Genomic DNA, 18,234 nt, shown 5'->3' with positions numbered 1-18,234 from the left:
GGGGACCGGGCAGGAGCGTGTATTCCCATGGGGCCCATCGGAGATGTGGTGATCACAGCCCTCCCCTGCTCTGGGGGATCCAGCTGTCTGGCCCCGGAGCAGCAAGGCGCCTGCTGGCACGCTTCATGCCTGCCCGAGGGCTCGGGGAGTGCCCGCTGGTGGAGCAGGAGCCCAGCCGGAGGGAGGGACCGTCCACCACCCAGCTCTCGGAGGCCAGGCCCCTGCTGATGGGCGAACCCCGGCTGTGATGCCAGGGGATGCAAGTCCCTGAGGGGCCGCCGGCTTCGACCATGGTGGACGTCCTCCTGGTGGTGAGCAGAGAAGGGAGGGGGCGATGGGCGGGCAGAGCTATGCTGGTAGAAATACAAAGCAATGGGACAGTTTCCAGGAATGGCAATATTTCTGGATTCAGAGAAGCGACGAGAACAAATGGTGGCTTATCTGGATAGCTTCTGACAGAATTTGGCATTTTATTACAAATCTGCGTGTGAGTGAAATAAAGTCCATCATCGCCTTTCTGCTAATGAAGAGACAGACGTGGATGTGCTGGCCAGTGCCCTCACCAGCCCGGGCGCACGGGAGGCTCCAGAACGTGCCTCTTGCGTACCTGGGACTAAAGAAGTTGCGTTCATGAGACCCGCTGCAGGCTGCACGCATGCGGCCTCACCCACCATCACCCCACCTCTGCACACAAGCCACCTCAGGTCTGCAAGCCTGGAAAGACCTCAAGTTATAGAACTAAAATTAAAACAGAAAGCCAAGTTTAAGTCATCTTCTCCACAGGATCTAGCCCCTGGAGTGCCCAGAAGGGAAGCCACCAGTGGCAGAAGTGGAGGTGGTGACACACAGTGCTTGGACCACTAGCTTCCCCTGGGTGTCAGTGACAAGGACTCTACTTCAGGGACAGTCCCACTTCCTTTGAAAAGACATTAACATTCAAATCCTTACAAGTTCATCTGATGATAAATTCTAAGGTCAATTTTTATTTCTACAAAAAAAGGCAGTCAAAACAATATAAAACATGTAAAGGATATTACTGAGTGAGCTTCACGTGGAGCCTGACTCCGCGAAGGCCATGAGTCCAGTGGGAGGGGGAGGCCGTCCTGTTCCTGGGCTGGGCCGTCTGGATGCTCCAGAGGAAGGGCCAGTGGGGCGCCGGCGACCCCAGGCTGGTGCCGGTGACAAAGGAGTCTGCCAGAGGGTCAAACGTGCTGAGGAAGGGCCGCGGTGGGGCTGCTGCACTGAGGACGCAGAGGGTGAGCTCTGAGCTACGTCGGGTGGACACGCTGGTAACACGTGAGCGTGGAATTTCAAGTAGACACTCTGGCTTTAGCACTGTCCGCAGGGACCTGGACATCTTCTAGAACAGCTGCAGAGAGGAATGGCAACCTGTGGCCTCGGGAGCCTCTCTGGTGAAAAATTCCTCCCACAAGTGCACCGTGCTCTGGCTGGCACACGCCTGGGGGCTGCCGCAGACTTGGTGCTGGGGGTCTCCCTAGGCAGGCCGGCCCAGGTGGAGTTCATCATGACGCGGATGGCAGGGTCTGCCAATCTGGTCAGCATTACTGGGGTAACATTAGCCAGAGTTTTGCAGCAGAGCTAGGCCTCCCTTTCCACAGCTTTGTTTTTGGGAGGGGGTGGGAGTGGAGATGGTTGTTTGCTTGTTTTTTAATTTTTTTAAAAGGATATTATAAATCAGAGTCAAGAGAAACTTAACCGACTCCCACACCAGGCCGCGTGCCAAGGAGGGGAGCAGAGGAGCCGCAGAGGCCTCCACAGCCCTTCCCGGCAGGAGGCAGGGCCTGGGTTTGGGGAAGTGAGTGAAAAACAAACTATATGCAAAAAGTGGGAGTTGCAAGGGCAGGGGAAGAGGGGAACCACAACTTTTTTTTAACCTTATGGGCTAAATGTAAACTGAAGATTTTGGATAAATTTGGACAGCAAAAGAAACACCATTCTTTTAAAGTAGACTGAAGCAGTGATTTTTAAAACAAAGAAAGCAGAACTAGAACATCTTAAATTTTTAATCCTTTCTTTACAGGTCACCTAGACCACTTTTGATTAAGAAAACTGTAGAAAGTTAGTAACTGCCACAAGCAGACGCCAGGCGGTGGCACATGTCAATTTTCCATAGAGTCCTGCTTCGTGGGGTGTCTGAATGCACTGCTCGGCATCTCTGCTCACACTTGCTGGAATCAATCGCGGCAGATTTTAGTCCACAGGTCGCTTTTCCCCATATTTCTTTGTAAACTCTTCAGCGTTCTTACAGAATTTTTTACGGTCCTTAGAGTATTCTTCAGCTAGGTCAGCCCGGAGCGGGTGCTCGGGCTGGGGGTCGTTCACCAGTGCTATGAGGGACTGGATGACTGCCAAGAAAAGGACAAGGCACCGCTGGTTAGAAGCCCCTTGGAAGGAGCATGGCAAGAAACATAGCTCTGATTAAATGTCTATATGCTTCTCAGACAGAGCGGTCTCCCATTCATGCAAAATTCTAACCACCAGCACTCAACCCATCATTCCTGTGATGAGAAGAAAGTGATGGAGGACATCTACTACATCTACTGTAGTGGATAACTAACCATACAGAGTGATGCCACGTTCTCTTCCTCCTCCTCCAGGAAGCCTTCCTGTACTGACACACTGGGGATGTATGTCCCAGTCCCCAGTCATTCTCACCCCTCTCCTGAACTTTGGAGACCCAGGCCCACCACTGACACCCCCACTCTCATGCAGGTGAAGCTTCTCCAGGGCAGGGACTGGGCAATGTGCCCAGCACTACACTCGGTTCAGGGTGTGTGACAGGCCTGCACTGTGTAAATGGATAATGAGCCCACCCTGAAAGACCCCTAGCAGCTTCTGAATGGCCGAGAAAGGTTCACTCGACCACCCTGCGTTAACCACTGGGAGGCTGTAGCCCTCATCAGCACTGCACAGTCCATTCCAGAGGTGGAAGTCACACGGATGGCTCAGGGTGGATTCCACAATGCTCCCCCAAAGGGCAGTCAGGCTCAGATGTGCTAGACGGCGAGCCCTGGACAGGAGGGCCAGGAGGGAGTGGAGGGTGGGGGAGGGGGAAGTATGGAAGGTCCAGGAACCCCTGGACTCCTCAGAAGTGGGGTGCATGCAGCCACCAGGCTTCCACACACGTCCCCTGACTCCCCCCAACCCCCACCAGGACCAGCACCCCCACTGTCCCAGCAAAAAGGCCCCTCTCCTCTGGACTGCCAATGCCAGGTGCCTTTATTGGGAGCCCACGCTCTTCATCCCAGTATCACAAGGAATGGGTTAAAAAAGCTTTTTGTTCCAGTTTCTCCTTGTCTGTCACAAATCCACATGGAGCTTAAGTGATTATTTACTTAATATATTTCTTTAAATCACATCAAAAATATTTTTTAAAGGAAAGTTAACTATTAGTAACTCTTATGGAAAATCACTTTCACTTGCCATAAACTGAAGGCACGCGTCCATAAACATGAAATAAGCACCTATGCTGCCTCCTTCCCGGCCAGAGAAAGCAACCACCGGAACAAACACTCTTCCGGGTGGTTCTTTCTCAGCATCTCTGAGGCACCCCAGCCCACTGCACTCCAAGACTCTCCACACCATGCTCAGCTGTGAGACTGCTGTTCTTAACTTTTGGGAAACCTGAACCACATTTGCCCTATAGCACATTTATAAGGTGGTTTCCCATCTTTTTCCAGGATTAGAAATGGTTCTGTAGCAGAGTTGACACTGATGAGTTTTCAAGTTTTCCTCCATTATGGAGACTCAGGCTGTCTGCTTCTCACTATGATCATCTTAATACCTAATGTATTAGCATCAAATACATTCATCGTTAAGACGTGCTTTTCAAAAGATAATTCACTTTGCAAGTTTGCAGTTTGTCTAATTCTTTTCAGAGAACTTGCTTTAAATATTTTCAAGTTAACTAAGTAGTTCTGATGAGTGCTTCATTCTTTCTCTACCCCTGTAAACTGTAAGAAAACCCAGCTGAGCTCGTTTGTTTCCACAGTGAGAACACCGACAGCTACAATGCTTTCCAAACCACAACCACAGCCCCATCCATCACTTTCACATACAGGGGGGGCACACTCATTATGTTTTTTTTTTTTTTTTTTTTTTTTTTTTTTTAGTATGCGGGCCTCTCACTGCCGCGGCCTCTCCCATCGCGGAGCACAGGCTCCGGACGCGCAGGCCCAGCCGCTCCGCGGCATGCGGGATCCTCCCAGACCGGGACACGAACCCGTGTCCCCCGCATCGGCAGGCGGACCCTCAACCACTGCGCCACCAGGGAAGCCCACACTCATTATGTTTTACAAATGATCGAGCCCTGGCTTCTTGATCTCTTCCTTGACCCAAATGCTACTCAGAAGGCTCTTTCCCCCTCCAAAATGTAGGGGCTTAAAAACATTATCAAAACTTACCTCCTTTCTCACTGTATATGATCAGAGACTAAAGTCTATAAAATTTCCTTGTTTTTGTTCTTTCTGACAGTTTGTGATGGAGGATGTAAACCGTACCTGTAACCCACCCCTTTTCATGGGGACCCAGTGAGCTCCATTCTCAGAGTAAAATGTGACCCATACCTTCCCCCATACATGAAGGCGTACAATGCAGTGGTCTTCCATGGATTGTGCTATGAAGGGTAAGTTTATTAATCTTATCCTGTTTATTGTATTTGAGTCCTCTTTCTAAAGTTTATCTACTTGATTTGTTATAAGACAGCAAATGGGTATGGGGGGACTAAAACATTTGATTTATGAATCTGACTTTTCTGTTTATATAATTTTGTTGCTGTGTTGTTTGGTTCGTATAGAGGTCAGTATTACACAGGCTTCCTTACTGACTATATTTCATATGGCGAATCTCTTTCACCACCAAACAAAGCCCTTGCTCTGTTGATAGGTATGTACCAGAACCAGACACACTGCTGAGGAAAACTCTGTTTTTACATCCCTTCTTCTGGTTATTGTTATTATTGCCAACTCCTACCACCTTTCTGTATGATACAGGTTTGCCTTGTTTCTTGACTTTTCTCCTATTTTTGCTCAATTTTTAATGCTTCTTTACTTTCTTTTTAAAAATTGAGATATAATTCACATACCAAAAAATAAACTCTCCGAGAAGTATGCAATTCAGTTGTTTTTTAGTATATTCACAAAATCGTGTGAGACCACCACTATCTAACTCCAGAACGTTTTCATCATCCCTAAAAGAATGCCCACTCTCCTTAGTAATCACTTCCTAGACCCCTCCCCCAGCCCCAGGCAAACACTAACCTCCTTTCTGACTATAGATCTGCCTATTCTGGACATTCCATATACTGTTGCTTCTCATTATTTGCAGTAGTTATCCACTAAAAAGTTGCTGTGAATGCTGAATTATAGTGAACCATGAGTGACCCAAGGAATGACCAGCTATAGAATCACCCAGCTGAGCCCAGTCAACCTACAGAAATAGAAATAATAAACTGTTGTTAATTTAAGCCACTAAGTTTTGAGATGGTTTGTAATACAGTAACAGGTAACTGAAACACGGGGGACACGGTGTCAAGTCCAGGGACGACATTCCTGAAGTGTGTGAGGATAAGCTCAAGGCCATGCCAGACGAATCTACAGAATGATCTAGAGAGAAACCCTGTCTCCGATCACAAAATAGCAATTCTGCCCGGTGCTGCATGTAGAACAGCACCGTGTTTAAGATAAAAGTTTTAACTTCAAAACCTAAGTCAGCAAGTACAAAAGAATAAAAAACCTCTCTTAGGTTTATCTGACTATTTGAAAAAAGCACCCACAACCTGGAAAAGCAGAGCATGTTGGCTGCTCACTGAGACCTGAAGCTGAAAACAGGACCGGTGCTGCCACAGCCCTCTTGGGCAGCCTGCCCTGTGGGCAGAGAGAGGGGCAGAGCACAGGTACCTGCGCCCAATTCTCAGGTGAGGGAGGAGACCCGTAACTCTCTGTGGTCTGGCCACCTGAGCAAATGCAGCAACTGCAGGCTTACACACAGAGCTAGGAGTTTGTGTGCTTAAGAGCACCTCTGTCAATCTTTTACAGACATCAGCTTGTGCACGACCAAGCACCAAGCCCCCTGGAGACCCCTCCACTGTGACTGCACGCTTGGTACCCACTGCTTTCTGCTGCTCAGCTGTGGGAGCCTGGTGGATGCCTTTCATGGTGGATGTTTCAGTGACTCTTTCAGGGGTTCCACTGGAAAATGACTGTGTATATCAGTCACCAAAAAAAAAAAAAACCAACACTTGCAGCCTCTCAAATTACAGCCTCATCCATTCTCCTTAATCTAAAAAGACCGTAAGTGGTTCAGGGAGTTACTTACAAGAAAGCCACCAAAAATATCAGGTTAGGATTGCAAAAGAAAATTCTAGAATTAAGAATAAAAACTAGACGCAGTCTATAATAAAGTTTAGTCACCTGCCGGGGAAAAGAGGGGGGCGACCACAGTAGGGAATCAAGTACTCTTCCCAGAAAAATGAGGGCACCCAGACCCAGGGACACACAGGGAGTTCCAGGCCCACTAAGGCTGACTGTGTGCTTTCACATGGGCACACTGTCCTCAAGTCTGGCCGTGCCCTCCCAAGACACCCCAGCATCCTGTGGCCTGCCACATGGCTCCGGCTCAAGCCCGCAGGCCCTCAACACCCTCCCTTCCCCCTTCCAGTCTGAGTCCATGTGCTAACTGCTGTGTGAGGCCACTTCCCCCCGCCCCAGGCAGCCCACAATCCTCACGAACACTCCCAGGGACAGGGTCACACCCCTCCCTGCATTGGGAGTGAGCGCTGGTCTGGTCTGTCTGCGCGGGTCCCCCTTGGGCTGCGAGCACAAGAACACCTGCGTGGGCTGAAGCTTAGCTGAGATGCGCCAAGCCCATGGAACAGTGGGACCACAGCAGCCTTCTGTGGACACGGTGGTCAGTGCTATAGGATTTCTCTGGACTCCGTGCGATGTGGTGTCAGAAGGGACCTAGAAGGCCCTGCCCGCAGCAGTGTCCCCAGAAGACACGAGGAGACGCCTTACCTTGGTCAGTTTTGGTTGCTGGCTTCCAGTTTTCAGCACTAATTACCGGCAGACAGACCTGCCCCTTTTCATCAATGTTCGGGTGATAGATCTTCGTTTTAAATGTGATCTTCGGTGGTTTGAATGGGTACTCTGCTGGAAAGTTGATTTCAATTCTGAAGGCCCCTTTATCATATGGAGGGTTGTCCTGGAGGGAAAGGAAAGAGGGCGGAGTGAACCTGTAGCTGAGACAGGAATGTTCTAATTGTTCACTGGAAAAATTACTTTGTTTCAAGAGGTTGTATCAACTGAAGCCTTGTCACCTTCAGGGGAACAACAATCAATCTGTATTTCTAGAGCAACATGTCTGCTAAACTGTGAAAGGGTCTGAGATGGATGCCCTGGCCTCTTTACCTTTTTTTTTTAATAGACTTCTTTTTTTTTTTTTTGAGTAGTTTTAGGTTTACAGCAAAACTGAGAGGTAAGTACAGAACTCCTACACACACACACACAGCCTCCCCCACCAGAGTGGTACACGCATTACAGGTGATGGACTGACACCAACACATCATCACCCACAGTCCACAGTCTACAGCAGGGCTCACTCTCAGTGCTGGACACTGAATGGGTTGTATAAAGTATTATACCCTACGGTTGGAATCATGCAGTATTCAGCCCTTTCAGACTGGCTCCTTTCACTTAGTAATATGCATTTAAGGTTCCTTTGTGGCTTGTTAGATCACTTCTTTTTGTCACTGAATATTAATCCATTGTCTCGATGTAGTTTATCCATTCACTTCCTGAAGGTCAGCTTGGTTGCTTTTGGCAATTATGCATAAAGCTGCTATCCACAACCGTGTGCAGGTTTCTGTGTGGACATATTACTTTCATCTCCTTTGGGTAAATACTAAGGAGCACAATTGTAGGTTAAGGGTATGCTTAGTTTTGTAAAAAATCACCAATCTATCTTCCAAAGTGGCTGCACCATTCTGCATTCCCACCAGGACTGATGAGAGTTCCTGTTGTTCCACATCCTCGCCAGCATTTGGTGTTGTCAGCATTCTGGATTTCCACCAATCTGACAGGTGTGTAGTTGCATCCTGTAGTTTTAATTTGTAATTCCCTAATGATGTGGTGTTGACTACCTTTTCATATGCTTATTTGCTATCTGTATGTCTTCTTTGGTAAGAAGTCTTTTCAGATTTTTGGTCCATTTTATTATTATTATTATTTATAAATTTATTTATTTTTGGCTGCGTTGGGTCTTCGTTGCTGCACGTGGCTTCGTGGGCTTTCTCTAGTTGCGGTGAGCGGGGGCTGTTCTTTGCAGTGCAGGGGCTTCTCATTGTGGTGGCTTCTCTTGTTGCGGAGCACGGGCTCTAGGTGCATGGACCTCAGTAGTTGTGGCACACGGGCTTAGTTGCTCCGTGGCATGGGGGAATCTTCCCGGACCAGGGCTCGAACCCGTGTCCCCTGCACTGGCAGAAGTATTCTTAACCACTGTGCCACCAGGGAAGTCCCTGGCCCATTTTAAAATCAGGTTCTTTGTTTTCTTGTTATTGAGTTTTAAGAGTTCTTTGTATATTTGGGGTTAACAGCCCTTTTTCAGATAATGTCTTTTGCAGATATCTCTTTATCTTTTTTGAAGGTATGAAGAGTTACACCAGGGGTAAATAACAATCCAACCCAGACCATACCAAGTGCTGAAAGGCCAAAGAGGTGGCCACAATTCCAGAATAAAGCCAGCACTCAGCTGTACGGCTGGCCCCTGAGGAGCTGAGCTGGCCCCTAGCTGGTCGCCAGGTAGGGCCAGAACCATGCCCCACCCCTGTGTCCTTAGGACCACTCAGAGAACTATCCCTCAGGGCCTGCACACTGATGGCCCAGGAGCCTCTGAGAGATGCCCCAAGAGAAAGAGGCCAGCCTCTCTCCAGCTCTGCCTCCACGTCCAGAGCTGAGCCAGCCCTCCAGTCTGTGGCCTCCTGGCCCCGGACTCTAGCTCTCCAGGGTCCCAGCCCACTCAAAGAAGGCCCAGCTTCACTGAGTGCCCAGGAATGCACAGCGCTGCCTCCTCAAGCCCCAGCATGATGAGATATTCTCCAGCAAATAGGATTCCTCTGCTGGGGAGTGAGGCCAGCACACGCCAGATCCCCACACTGTACCCTGGTCTATCCCCACCCAAGAAGGGTAAAATTAGGGAAGGCTGAGGGGTGGGAGAGGCCTTCCCAGCAGAGAGGACTAAAAACTAGGACGGCAGGGGCTTGGAGGGGACAGCATGGAACAAGACAGGAGGCTGGGGCTGAGTTTAGGCGTCTGAACCACCCAATCGAGCAGCTGGATCCATGGTCGGAAGATGAACCTACAGGATGCACCGCAGGAAGGTGGTGCCTCAGGGGCAGGTGAGGGAGGAGATGTCAACACCTCGGGCGCTGCACCTGGGTGAGGAGACAGACCCATGCACACCCGGAGGGGGTGGGCCATGGCTGGACTGGGAAATCATTTTCACCCCAACAAAACCTTCCCTAATCCCTTCTTTAGGGAACACAGAATTGTCTAGAACACTGTCCAGCAGTTAAAGTGGCAGCGGACTCCTCCCAGGCCTTGTCCTGACTGCTCACTACCTAGGAGAGCTAGACTCACCATTACCAACGAGCCCACGGGAACACAGAGATTTTGCTTCGGGGTTTTAAGAAGGGACCTGCTTCAGCCACGGAAAGAGCCTTCCTGGATGACCCTGGCTGCTGAAACCCACCAGATATGTTCAACCATCACCCAGGACTGACCAACCACCTGGGGCCCGCCGCATGCTGGGCCATGTGCCAGGAGCTGGAGACAAGGCAGAGTCAGGCCAGCCAGGCAAGCCCGGGACATTCCCCAACATCTGTCATGTGGGAGTGACCCTGAGGTAGGAGCCACCCACATTGCATGCTGCACATGGGCAAAAAGTCAGGAGAAGCAGCTCTCTCGCTACGGGACACAGGACAGGCCGAACCTCTCGCTGCCCAGGGAACGTATCTTAACTCCTTGGAGACTCTGTCCCTGTCCAGGGCTCGGGGTGACCAAAGGAGTGGCTCCAAAACCCCAGGGATTTGTGTGGAAGGGGGTGTGCAAAAATTCAACACAGTACCTACCCTGTGGATAAAGGCCTAAGTGCCACACGTGAGTTTTCCACACATTAGAGCTAAACTTATTCTGTGGGAAGGCAGCTCAGAAACTAGAAGGAGCCTCAATGAGAAAACACAGCTTTGTGGTAGAAAAATAGTATTCAAAATTTCAGGAATTTGCCTCAGATGGTCCTCTCCAAAAGCCATGGAGAGCTACCCGCAAGGACAGTGCAAACCTTGGCTCCCCCCGCCCCTCCCGGCTCTCACCCCACCTCCCCAGGCACAAAGCCACTTTGGAGCAACTAAGACCAAGAGGAGGCTCCTCCAAACCCCTTGGGCCTTTCCCCCACGGGTCCACTCCTGGCCTGCAGGCAAGCCGGCTCTTTCCTCCCCAGGGCAACCTTCAGGAACCCTGAGACCCCACCGCACCCCACGCATCTCTTAATCCACTGAAGACCCAGAGTCCTTCCACCATTGTACATCAGTCACAGTTTTGTGTCACCGTTGTGGCAGCTCTCCCTGGGGCTCCGGGAAGACACCACACAGCTCTCTGGCAGCCACTCCCTGACCTGGACAGCAGCCACACCAAGTCCCCATGGCGCATGCCCAGCTGGTGATCTGACACCACACCACACGGGACTCGTGGCTGGACTGATGTGGACAGGCAGCTCCTAGATGGATCCACTGATGACCGACCACGTGTGTCGGCCGGTGGAGAACCCTCAGCGGTGTCCTTTCTGCGGGGTAACCCTTCACCCACAAGGAACACAGCCCGGCCTGGCTGCCCCAAGGACATCTACCCAGGCCTGGCCCAGACCCACCCTCAGGCTGCTTGCCCCAGGGTCCAGTTACAGAGGGATGCGAAGGCGGGCTTCCTTGCGCTCTAACCTTCACAGTCCACTAGAGGGCCTGTTCGACAGGCAGGAAAAGCTCCTGGCCTCTGAGCACAGACTGTCTTCTCACCCCCTCTAACTGTCAAGTGTTCATTCTCTCTTATCTCTTCGTGGTTGCCTGAATTACCAAGTCTGCACAGTGAGCAGAGTCATCGTCTGCTAACTTTGCTTTCTGAAGATGACCTCTTTGTACTGTTTCCAACAATTGGGTTCCTAGCACTTTTCACAGTACAGCTCTTTGTCAATGAATACTCTGACATTTAAAAATTCCATCATTTTCTCTTTGAAAATAAACATTTGTGGAAGTATTTTTAGAACAGATTTCCCAATCTTTCATGACCAAACTACCCTATAAATTACACCTAAATTTAAAATCACAATCTCTAAACCATAATGGAAAAGAATATGAAAAAGAATACATACATGTATATAACTGAATCACTTTACTGTACACCAGAAACACAACATTGCAAATCAACTACACTTCCGTAAAATAAATTTCAAAGACAAAAACTAAAGAAATTAGGTTGGTCACTAAGTTTCAAAATGATTTCTTAAAAACCCAATAAAGCACGCTGAATATTGCAAAAAAAAAAAAAAAAATCGCTGTCTCCAATAAAACGGAATTCCACAGGAACTTTCCCTCCTCTGAACTCATGGGCACCTTTCACGGCATGATTCACCTTCCCTTCAAGAAAAGAAGTAGCTTTATTGTTACTTCTCATAGAAATATAACATTCACACCAAAACAGTAGTACTAGACATTCCGCCCCAGGATAAGGGCTGAGCGTGTCCACAACACAGCCTGCGGCGCACAGCAGTCAGCACACTCCTTGCTCAAGGGACCCGGATTCTGGGAGGGCGGTGCTCTTGGCCGCACAGCCTGTGCCCGCCCACGCATGGGGCAGATCACACTTCGCTTTCTAAGACCCAGCCACAGAACTACTAACGTCGGAGAATTCCTTGTCTGTTGTAGAAAACGTGTGGTGTGGGCCAGCGCCCTGGCACGCGGCGCTCCTGCACACACACACATGCGGTTTGCTGCTGGCAGCACCCACTCGCCTGCCCTCGGCGCGCCCATGCCTTCACTAGGGCTGCAGCGTATTCCACCATCAGACGCGGCACAATTTCCTTACCCCCTCCCCGTTGCCAGGCGAGGACTTGCTGCACTCGTGAAGAGTGTCTGGACCCAAACGCTTCCTTACCAAAAACATAAAGCGACCACAGGACCCGCAACCCCACTCCTAAATATCCTAAAGAAATGAAAACGCATGTCGACATAAAATCCTGTTCACAAATGTTCACAGCAACATCATTCATAGCAGCCAAACAGAGGAAACAACCCAAATACCTATCAACTGGTGAATGGATAAGTAAACTATGATATATCCATTACAACAGAATATTATTTGGCAATAAAAAGGAATGAAGTACGAATATATGCTACAACATGGATAAACCTTGAAAATATTATGCTAAGGAAGGAAGCCAGACACAAAACGTCACATATTATATGATTCCATTTATATGAAATATACAGGATAGCTAAATCTACAAAGTAATTCTGTGGTTGCCTACACCTGGGGGACTGGGGGTGATGCTAACAAGGGGAGGTTTCTTTGAGGAGTAATAAAAAATGTTCTAAAATTGTGGTGATGGAGAAACAACTCTGCAAATATACTAACAGCCATTGAATAACTGTACACTTTAAATGCATGAAACGCAGGGTTTGTGACTCTCAATGAAACTGTTAAAAAGGAAATCAAAGCTAACTCAGAAACAGGGTTTTCGACTGAGGACAGTGTTGTCCCTCCTGGAGAGGTTTAGAAATGCCTGAGGTTGTCCCAATGACAAAGGTGGCTACTGGCATCTAATGAACAAGAAACAGAGACAACCCTGCACAAATAATCCACCTGCACACACCAAAATGTAGTTTCCAAGGCTCTCTGAGAACTACAAATTCAATAACTTACAGACTGTTTGTGGGGCGCCTACTCTGTGTAATGCACAGTGCTAGGGACAGGAAGTGGGAGGGAAACAGATAAAGGTCTCTGCCTGAACCAGAACTCGCTGAGACGACACCCACACCACCAGTTATAAAAGCAGAATTAGCCCTCTGAGGAGCCCCAAAGAGGGGGGGGGCTGGACCACAGCTGACCCCAACGGACTGTCCAGCCAACGGCTGCTCCCGCTGTCTCCTTGCTGGCAAAATCCCAGTTTTGTTTCCGTCCATGCTGCCCCCTCATTGTGAACCGGGGTAAATCCTGACTGGTCTACACCTGTCCCATCCAATATGGTGGCCACCAGCCCAAGTGCCTATTGTGTACTTGCAACAGGACTCTTCCGAATTTAGATGTGCTATAAGCGTAAAATACCACCTGGATTTGAGACTTTGTGCAAAAAAAAAAAGAATAAACTAGTTAATAATTATTTATATTGATTACATGTAGAAGAATATTTTTGATATACTGTATTAAGTAAAATACTTACCAAAGTGAATTCCACCTGTTTAATTCCCTTCCTTCCTTCCTTCCTCCCTCCCTTCTTCCCTCCTTCCTTCCCTCCCTCCCTCCCTTCCTTCCTTCCTTTCTTCCTTCCTTCCATGTTAGTTCCCTGACCAGGGATCCAACCCACACCCTCCTCGGGCCTTCAGCAGTGAAAGCACGGAGTCCCAACCACTGGACCGCCGGGGAATTCCCTCATTTTCATTTTTAATGGGAGTTCTGGAAAATTTAAAAGCACGGCTGTGGCTTGCAGTATACTCCCTTTGGACAGCACAGTCCATCATGGTACTGCCCACACCTCGGCCAGTGACAGACCAGGGGTGGCCACATGTCCTGGTTCTGGATAATGAGGAGTGAGGGGTCTGTGGTGGGCCCCTGGGATGGGCGTCTTTGTTTTTGGTCACACCAAACTACACACAAACACACGTGTCACAGATGGAGAAGTCTGAATGGGGTTGGTGGACTGATCAGGATCCACTTCCTGGTTACAGCACTGCACTACAGTTGCACAACAGGTGAAGGCTACTGGGGAATCTCTGTTATTTCCTACAATTGCACGAAAATCTACAGTTATCTCAAAATAAAAAGTTCAAGGAGAGAGAGAGAAAAGAAGAGACCGTCTCTTCCTTCCGGGAAACTGTGAAGCCCATGCAGGTCTGTGCTCTCCCCTCGCCGAGCCGCTGGATGGCCAGCCCAGAGCCCCTGCCCCAGGACTCTGTCAGGGGCAGCAACTTTCCCTTTTCAAAGCCACACTAAGTGGGGGGGTTTCCTTACTTGCAGTCAAAAGCGACCTCACTACTATGAATTGTGAGTGGAGGGAACAGAGAGGAGGGAGTGATTCACTGAGACCAGGGAATAGAGAGCGTCAGGAAGACGCAGGTGCAGGAGGATGACCAGTTGGAAGGGGTACACACGGCTTCACGAACAGAAGAGGAGGCCTCTCTCTCTGAAAGTTAACAAGCAGGTGTTTACCTCAACAACTGTCAGCTTTGAGCAGCCCAGACCCAGGACAGGGGAGCAAAAGCTCCTCGAAAGAGGCTGGGGCCCGAGCCCAGGTGGGGGAGCCAGGGCCTGTGAGGTGCTCAAAGAACCTGTGAGACGGAATGGCCTGCACGGAGGCAAAGGCAGTTACAGCTTCTGCAATGGGATGTGATCGGTGTACCTGAGGCTCATTCCCAAAAACACTCTGCTCAGCAGAACCTGGTGCGCGAGCCTCGGGGCTAGTGCAGAAGCCAGAGACACTGTGATGGCAGAGAGACTGCGTCCTCTCCCAACAGGCTGGTGAAGTGACCACCAGGGCGGTACGAGGCCTCTCCACAAAGCTCAATTTCATTTTAAAAACAATTATTGACACAGCTTTGGAGATGCAAGGCCTCAGGAATACAAAGCTGACTCCCAAGTCTGTGCTTCTGAAGCCCAAAGGCAGAGAAATCCAGGGCAGTCTGACTACACACTGACAAGAGGCAGGCATTTACCAGCTCCTTTTACAAATGAGGGACAGAGGCACAGACAGAAGAAAGACACTGTCGTTGTTGAAACATTGTCACGTGTGCATGTCTTACCTCCTCAATAAAAGGTAAAACCAGCAGCAGCACCCCTGTAAGTCCAGGGTGACAATGACATGGGTAGGGAGCAGCCCAGGCAAGAAAGGAACTCAACTGGGGATGAACACCCCCCACCAAAGAACTAAGCACTCAAATCATCAAGTTAGAAAAGAACAAAGAGGGACTTCCCTGGTGGCGCAGTGGTTAAGAATCTGCCTGCCAATACAGGGGACATGGGTTCGAGCCCAGATCCGGTAAGATGACACCTGCCACGGAGCAACTAAGCCCATGTGCCACAACTACTGAGCCTGTGCTCTGGAGACCGTGAGCCACAACTACTGAGCCCACGCACCACAACTACTGAACCTGCGTGCCTAGAGCCCGTGCTCCTCAACGAGAAGCCACCACAATAAGAAGCCTGCGTACTGCAACAAAGAGCAGCCTACCGCTCACCGCAACTAGAGAAAGCCCACGTGCAGCAACGAAGACCCAATGCAGCCAAAAACAAATAAATTTAAAAAAAGCAAAGAGCAAACAAATACCAAGGAAAACAAAAGACAAAACATAAAAGCAGAAATTACCATAAAAGCAAAAATTAGCAAATCAGAACACAGAAAAAAGAATGAAATTTCTACTTCTTGATACATGAAGTCAGTATAACCATCTATCAAAATCCACTAAACAGGGCTTCCCTAGTGGCGCAGTGGTTGAGAGTCCGCCTGCCAATGCAGGGGCCACGGGTTCGTGCCTTGGTCCGGGAAGATCCCACATGCCGTGGAGCGGCTGGGCCCGTGAGCCACGGCCGCTGAGCCTGCGCGTCCGGAGCCTGTGCTCCGCAACGGTTGAGGCCACAGCAGTGAGAGGCCCACGTACCGCAAAAAAAAAAAAAAAAAAAAATCCACTAAACACAGAAAACACAATCCAATCTCACATATGACCACAGATGCAAGCACACTAAAGACTAGGAAATTTAATACACTGGAACATTTAAAAACAGTCCATTGTAATGAAGGGGGAATTAATCCAGAAAGCAATGAGGGGCTTAATTAACAGGCCACTTTGAAAACCCACACCACAAAACCTAATTGACAGTAATATGGCCTTTAATGAAATCCACTCATTCCTGATTAAAAGAGAAAAATTTAGGGTGTAACATCAGCAAAATGGCAAAGCAGGCAGCTCCAAACTCCCATCCTTCCATAGAAACAAACAAACAAAATACTGCAGAAACCATCGGAACCAACTTTGTCAGAACTCTGGAAAACAGTCAAAGGTTTACAGCAACCTTTGGCTGTGAATGCAGAATCAAGAAAAAGGCAACTAAAACACAGTAGGAAAGCTTTGTGTCGACTTTACTTGCCCTTAGCCTGGCCGCTCCCTGGCTGGGCGACAGGCATCTTGAAGATGGGTGAATGATGGCCACCTCTGACTACCACGTGGGACCCACGCCCTCCATTCCAGAGAAGCAGAGCAGACCTTATTCACAAATTACTGTCTGTCTGTTCTAACCAGTCCAGGGCTACCCGGAGGGCTGACACAGGTGCTCTATTTTGCCTCGCTCAGAACCCACAGAGCATGGGAAAAGCATAGGAACTGCTCAAGAAGACTGTAGGGGACTTCCCTGATGGTCCAGTGGTTAAGACTCAGCACTCCAAATGCAGGGGGCCCAGGTTCGATCCCTGGTCAGAGAACTAGATCCCGCGCGCTGCAACTAAAGATCCTGTATGCTGCAACAAAGATCCCATTTGCTACAACTAAGACCCGGAGCAGCCAAATAAATAAATAAATAAAAGACTGTAAGGCCATGAAAAACTCACAGCTGCCTACAGCAAAGGATGGCAGGTGAGACACAACAGATTGCATAAAGCCAAGGAGGTAAAGCCACAGAGAAACCCAGGGATATCAGGGCATTCAGAAGCACCCAGGTACACTGCGGAGCTGAGAAAGTCACACATATGCCTAGGACAGGATACATGCTAAGAAAAGAACTGAGAAGATCTGAAGCTTTCACCACCAGCTAACCATAGGCTCAAGGAAAGCAGGAAGTGAAGAAGGCAGAAATGTAACTGGCCTGGCTACCTGTTCAAGAAGTACCCTAGCACAGAACCAATCTGCAAAGACTGAGAGACTTTTTTTAAGCTCCTGGCATTCAAGGAAATTTCAGTCAAAACACTGGTGGAACACAAGAGAAGAAGTGCTGTTTTAACACTCAAAAACAGCAAATCCTGCAGGGAGGGGGAGAATCTGATTTCCGCATTATAATATTCAAATGTCCAATTTTCAACAGCAACAACAAAATCACAAAGCATACAAAGAAACAGAAAAGTATGGCCCGTTTCAAGGAAAAAAAAAAAAACTGACAAAAACTATCTCTGAGTAAGCCCAGACATTAGACTTACCAGACAAATTATTAAAATCAACTGTCTTAAAAATGCTCAAAGAGGGAATTCCCTGGCAGTCCAGTGATTGGAACTCAGCACTTTCACTGCCATGGGCCCGGATTTGATCCCTGGTTGGGGAACTAAGATCCTGCAAGCTGTGTGGCCAAAAAACCCAAAAAACCCCCAAAAAACAGTGCTCAAAGAGGTAAAAAAAATCATGGGCAAAAAACTAAACAAAACCAGGGACTTCCTTGGTGGTCCAGTGATAAAGAATCTGCCTTCCAATGCAGGGGATGTGGGTTCGATCCCTGGTTGGGGAACTAAGATCCCACATGCCATGGGGCAACTAAGCCCGCACACAACTCCTGAGCCCACAAGCCTCAACTAGAGAGCCCGAGTGCTGCAAACTACAGAGCCCATGCACTACAACTAGAGAAGAGAAAACCCACACACCACAACTAGAGAGAAGCCCACTAACCACAACGAAGAGCCAGCACGCCACAACTAAGACCCGATACAGCGAAAAAAAAAAAAAAAAAAAAAAAAAAAAACTGCACAAAGCCAGGAAAATAATGTCTAAACAAAATGAGAACACCAATAAAGACACAGAAATTATAGAAAGGGACTCAACAAAAATTCTGGAGAATAATACAATAACTGAAATGAAAAACTCACTAGAGCAATTCAGTAGTAGACTTGAGCAAGCAAAAGGAGTCAGCAAACTTGAAGTTAGGATAATTCAAATTATCCCATCTAAGGAGCAGAAAAATGAAGAAAAGTGAACAGAGCGTAGGG

General features: G+C 48.7%; 1 non-coding gene across 1 annotated transcript; it reads left to right on the top strand.

Annotated features, from left to right (window-relative positions):
- The first annotated feature begins 16,676 nt into the window (after positions 1-16,676).
- On the top strand, positions 16,677-16,749 carry TRNAW-CCA (transfer RNA tryptophan (anticodon CCA)). The gene has a single exon. It is a non-coding gene; the product is annotated as a tRNA-Trp (tRNA).
- Positions 16,750-18,234: the final 1,485 nt, after the last annotated feature.

Source organism: Neophocaena asiaeorientalis, unplaced genomic scaffold (genome assembly GCF_003031525.2).
Source record: "Neophocaena asiaeorientalis asiaeorientalis breed wild unplaced genomic scaffold, Neophocaena_asiaeorientalis_V1.1 scaffold110, whole genome shotgun sequence".
Lineage (NCBI taxonomy): Eukaryota > Metazoa > Chordata > Mammalia > Artiodactyla > Phocoenidae > Neophocaena > Neophocaena asiaeorientalis.
Note: the sequence above shows the minus strand (reverse complement) of the source record. Positions and strands in the feature narration are given on the sequence as shown.